The sequence below is a fragment of the Muntiacus reevesi genome, chromosome 3, assembly GCF_963930625.1.
Source record: "Muntiacus reevesi chromosome 3, mMunRee1.1, whole genome shotgun sequence".
Taxonomy (NCBI): Eukaryota; Metazoa; Chordata; class Mammalia; order Artiodactyla; family Cervidae; genus Muntiacus; species Muntiacus reevesi.
In genome coordinates, this window is record NC_089251.1 from 130,739,314 (window position 1) to 130,744,950 (window position 5,637).

A 5,637-nucleotide genomic window follows, 5' to 3' on the forward strand; every position below is an offset into this window, starting at 1 on the left:
GAGTTGGATGGATTCAGATTCCAGTTCGGAAGCCTCTGCCTTCTGGCTTTACGGGAGCCTGTGGTGACCACTTGGTCTGGGAGTCCGGGTTGCTGGGTCAGCTTCTCGCTCCCACTGATGACTCACTGGAGCTCCTGTGGACCGGCAGCTTGCTGCCTGGGTCTCAGTTTTGCCCTTCTGCGAAACAGGCAGAGGGGCCAGCGGGTGCCATGAAAACATGAAATTTAACTTGGTATTATAAGATTGAAGGCAAAAGGAGAAGGAGGCAGAGGATGAGATGATTAGATAGCATCACTGACTCAATGGACATGAACCTGAGAAAACTCTGGGAGATAGTGGAGGACAGAGGAGCCTGGCATGCTGCCGTCCACGGAGTTGCAAAGAGTCAGACACAACTTAGTGACTCAATAACAAGACAACATTTTGGGTTGAATTGTGTTATATATTGAAGTCCTAACCCCCAGGTATCTCAGAATATGGCCTTGTTTGGAGGTAGAATCTTTACAGAGATAGTGAAGTGAAAGTGAGGCCATGAGGTCCTAACCCAGTATGACCAGGATCCTGATAAAAGGGGGAAATCTGGACACAGAAACACACGTAGACGGAAGATGATATTAAGCCGGCCATCTGCAAGCCCGAGGGAGAGGCCTGGAGCAGATCCTTCTCTCCAGGCCCTCAGAAGGACTTGAACCTGCCAACATCTTGACTTTAGACTTCCAGCTCAAGCAAGGTGAAACTCTTCGTTCTGCCTTTTCTCACCAAGGAGGTGTCAGGGGAATCCCTGCTCCCCTTTTCCTTCCCCACACCTACTCCTATAGCACCCTAATAAGCTCTGTTCCAAGTTCCATATTATTTTCATCTAAAAAATTTATTATCACACATATGACTTCAACTCTGCAAGCTTCCACCCCCCCGCCACCCCGCCTATAAAAGGAAAATGGCTCTACATTGGTGTCAAGGGTCAGTTCCCCATGGGGAAACCAGTACAGCAAATGGGATGGAGGGAGCCACTGGGAGGGGCCATCTGTCAGGGAGGGAGCTAAGGCAATGGAGACAGTTGGGAAGGGGGATTCACCACTTCTTCCTCAGAAATCTGGACAAGGAGTGGGCCGCGATCTCTGAGGCTTGACTTAAGGGCAGTTCTACTTGAAGACAAAATTGATGAAATGATTCCTGGGGGCCTGGAAGACTAATTCTCAAATCTGGTAACATCAGATTACCTGGAGACCTTTAATTTTTTTCTTCCCCCTTTTACATTAATGAAATGCAAAATGCCACAGTGAACATCTTTGCACCTATAGGTATAGCTTAGATGAAACAGTGCAGGTAGAATGAAAAGCACTAACGTACTTTTCTCCTTGTCAGCGTGGCAACTTTAAAAGTCACATAGATTCCTCAGCTCTAACTCAAGTTGCTCTACCAGACTCACCAGAGGTGAGCCTCAGGTCTCTCTGTTTCAAAAGTTCTCCAGGTGGTTCTGTGTAGCTGACAGGCATAGGGCACACCTCCGGATGGAGATGGGACTTATCTGAGAGACCCCAGACTCTCCACCCTGGGACCAGACCCACACACCTGCGTGCCTTGGCCTGAGGAGATGAGGTGGGCCGGGGGGCAATGGGGGCTGAGGGGACTCGGAAGTCAGGGGCTGCTGCTGGACAGAAGCTGGGTGACATTTGTGGGGAAGAGAGAGGCCAGGGTGGGAGAGTGGTCAGGAGCAGTAACCCCCTCGGGAAGGAGAATGGAGATTGCCCTTGCATCAGGATCTAGGCAAAGGAGAGTCAGCCTTCTCCCACATCACTTTCTAAGACCAGCTCTGTTCCTATTACACAGGAACTAATGTCTAACCTTCTTTCCCAGCTGTTCTATTTTCAGCCCTTTTCTTCCTTCCCTGTTATGTGATCATGAGCAAGTCACCTTGAATCCTAATTTCTACCTCTCCAAAGTGGACTAATACTAGCTTTCTTATTCTATTTTATGGCACGGTTCTTAGAGTCAAATTAACGAATGTTCATGCAAGTACCTTCAAATCATAAAGGGTTCAATCAATCCATCCTTCACTGTCAAGGTCAAATATCACTTCTTCCCCACCATCCTGGACCCTACCTTTGTCTGTGGGGCCAGGAAGAGTCAGGCTGTTTCCTCCTTCTCTCAAGGATCACATCACAGTCTCCTTTAAAGTGTGACCATTTGCTTCACATCTGGTTTGCTCACCAGACTGTGAGCCCTGGAGGAACAGGATAAACATTTTATTCAGGGTTGCATCTCCAATGCCTGTCACAAGATAGGCGACTGGCAAATGTGCTTTGCATTGAGGAATGAAGACTTTAGGCAAAGTGTGACACTGATCAGTCCCCAGAGGGCTGCAGAACCTTGCTTTGGGCGGGTTCAGTCCTGGGTAGGGACAGCAAACTCAGGCTTCTGCATTGCAGATGAACCCACAGGAGGCCCTGCTTCTAGTTTGGCTTTAGCCAGTCCGTGGCTGCTCCAGCTCCAGCTAGCTCCCCTCCAGACCTCCTGCCTCTTGGTCTGCTGGGACTCCAGGGCAGCGGGCTTGACTAGTGTGCCCATTTCAGAAGGCAAACGTGTAATTTCAGGTCATGCCCGGTGCCATTTGGAAGGAAGCTCAGGTTTCCCTAAGTGGAAACAGCATGCTCTGAGGGTAATTACGGGCTGGGAGGCATGTTCTGGAGTGAGACCCAGCACTTATAAGCAAAGGTTACCCTTTCAGCCTGGTGACAGGACAATTCAGGGAGGACGCCATCAGTCCCAGTTAAACCCTGGAGCATCCCAGAGAGTCTGCACCATGTGCGGCACAGGGACATCTGCCAGGATTCTGGCCCTTGATTTCCAATGGTCTCTGGAATGACTCTTTTCCACGTTAAAACCCCAGACCCAGATATGACAAGCCCCTCGTTAGGAATGGTGGGACTTTAGACAATCGCATCCGCTTTGATTTCATGAGGAGGTTGAACTAGTTGGCCTCTGACCAGTTGTATTCTCGTGAAAGTTTAGCTCCCTGGGACAAAAAGAGCCCTGATCTGCAGGATCTGCTCATTTCTGTGATGACAGCACTACCACCCCGGCAGATTTCAGAGTTATGTCATTGAGCGCAGACTTGCACAGAGTTGCCATGTTGACTGTTGAGAGCCAGCCCTGCACATCGCTGCTTCTGGCTCTGGCATCTGCAGAGCTCTGCTGCTGTTATCCAGCTGTGTGTTACGCAATGTTCCCTTGCTATGTACCTCTGCAGGTGTATTCAGGGCTGCAAATAATTTGTGAGTCCCAGGGCAAAATGGAAATGTGGGCCCTTTGTTCAAAGAGCAGGAAAAAAAAAAAGATGCCACGAGAGCTACAAAAACATAAAGCTCTCAAGGTGTTTTCTGTTCTTTTTTTTTTTTTTTTTTCCTTTATTTATTTTTGGTTCTGCTGGATCTTCATTTCGTGCGGACTTTCTCTACTTGCAGCGAGTGGGGGGCTCCTCTCCAGCTGCAGTGCTCAGGCTTCTCATGGCCATGGCTCCTCCTGTTGCAAAGCACAGGCTCTAGGGGCATAGGCTTCAGTAATTGTGGCTCGCGGGCTCCAGAGCATGGGCTTAATAGTTGTGGCCTGTGGGCTTAGTTGCCTCGAGACATGTGGGATCTTCCCAGACCAAGGATTGAACCTTTGTCCCCTGCATTGGGAGGTGGTTTCTCAACCACTGGATCACTAGGGAAGTCTTCTTTTTTCTTTTTTAATGTTTCCCCCCTCATTTAATTAAAAAAAAAATTTAACCATAGTTGATTTATGATATTATGTTAGATTCAGGTGTAGAGCTTCAGATTCTTTTCCTTTTTAGGTTATTACACGATGTTGAATATAGTTCCCTGTGGTATACAAAAAGTCCTTGTTTGTCTATTTTATACATAGTGGTGTGTATCTGTTCATCATGTACTCCTAATTTACCCCTCCCCTATCACTTTCCCCTTTGGTAACTGTAGGTTTGTTTTCTATGTTTGTGACTCTATTTCTGTTTTATAAATAAGGTGATTTGTATTATTTTTAAAGATTCCATATATAAGTGACATTATATATTTTCTTTCTCTGCCTGACATTTCACTTAGTATGATAATCTTTAGGTTCATCCAAGTTGTTGCAAATGGAATTATTTCATTCTTTTTTATGACTTAATAATATTCATATATATATGTATATACACTACATTTTCTTTATCCATTTATCTGTCAATGGACATTTAGGGATATTTCATGTATTAACTATTATAAATGGTGCTGCTATGAACATTGGGGTGCATACATCTTTTGAAGTAAGGGTTTTTGTCTTTTCTGGATATACGCCCAGGAGTGGGATTGTTGGATCATATGGCAACTCTATTTTAAGTTTTTTTTAAGGAACCTCAAAACCGTTTTCCATAGTGGTTGCACCAATTTATATTCCCATCTCAAGGTCTTTTTAATTTTCTACTTAAGAGAGTTCTAAGTAAATGAAAATTTAAGAATTAAATTATTACGTGAATTTATAGTTATATTGTACAATGCCAGTTTGGATGAAAGTATGAGTGTTTAACTAGTGGAACCACCACAATTACACAATTGTTTTTCAGAGCTCACATGTGAATAGTGAGCTCTGAAAACAAGTGAGCTCTAAAAAACAAGCTCTGCTGTTTTTTATTGCATCTCTTTGTAGTCCCACATTCTATCAGCTAGCTCTCTCCACTTTCAGCTTCCTGATGAGGAAGGAAAGAGGTCTATGAGTTTCTCTGCCTTTCCAATTCCTTGGTTAGCTGTGTTTCCTAGGAGACATTTCCTTCTTTCCGTGTTCAAAGCGAGTTCTGATTTGAATGGAAAACGCAGCTTGTCAAGGTTGTCAGCTCTCTTGTCGCTCAGTTGCTGCCATAGCACACTTACTTGTGCTCACTCTGAGTCTTGCTGAGTTGCGTGCAGTGTGAGCCCACTGGAATTCTATGCTCATAGGAATCGCAAACACTATGTACAAATGGTGATGCAAAGAATGGTGGCCAACTTTCAGCAGCTGAGAAGCTGGGGAGATGGCCAGGAGAAGGATGTCAGATCTCATTGTCCTCCCAGCTTTTTGACCCTCCCCTGAAGCCCCTCAATAAAATGGTTTGATCCCCCTTGCAAAAAAAGAATGGTGGCCACACATTATGCCTGTGTCTGCTCTACTCACATGCGCACCCCAGCTTTCCACTGGGCTTCACCTATAAAACAGAAACATAGAATTACTCAGAATCACAAATTAAGAATTTTTTCAAAGAAGAAATGCAGATGGCCAACAGGCACATGTAAAGATGCTCTACACTGCTGATCATCTGGGAATGCAAATCAAAACCATAGTGAGATATCACCCTACACCTGTCAGAATGGCCACCATCAAAAAGAGCACAAATAGCAAATGTTGGTGAGGATGCGGAGAAAAGGGAGCCCTTGTACACCGTTGGTGGGAATGTAAATTGGTACAGCCACTGTGGAGAACAGTATGAAGTTTTCTCAAAAAACTGAAAATAGAACTACCATATGGCTTAGCAATTCTACTCCTGGGTGTATATATCTGAAATAAACAAAAACAATAATTTGAAAAGATACGTGCAACCCAAGGTTAATAGCTGCATTTTTTTTTTTT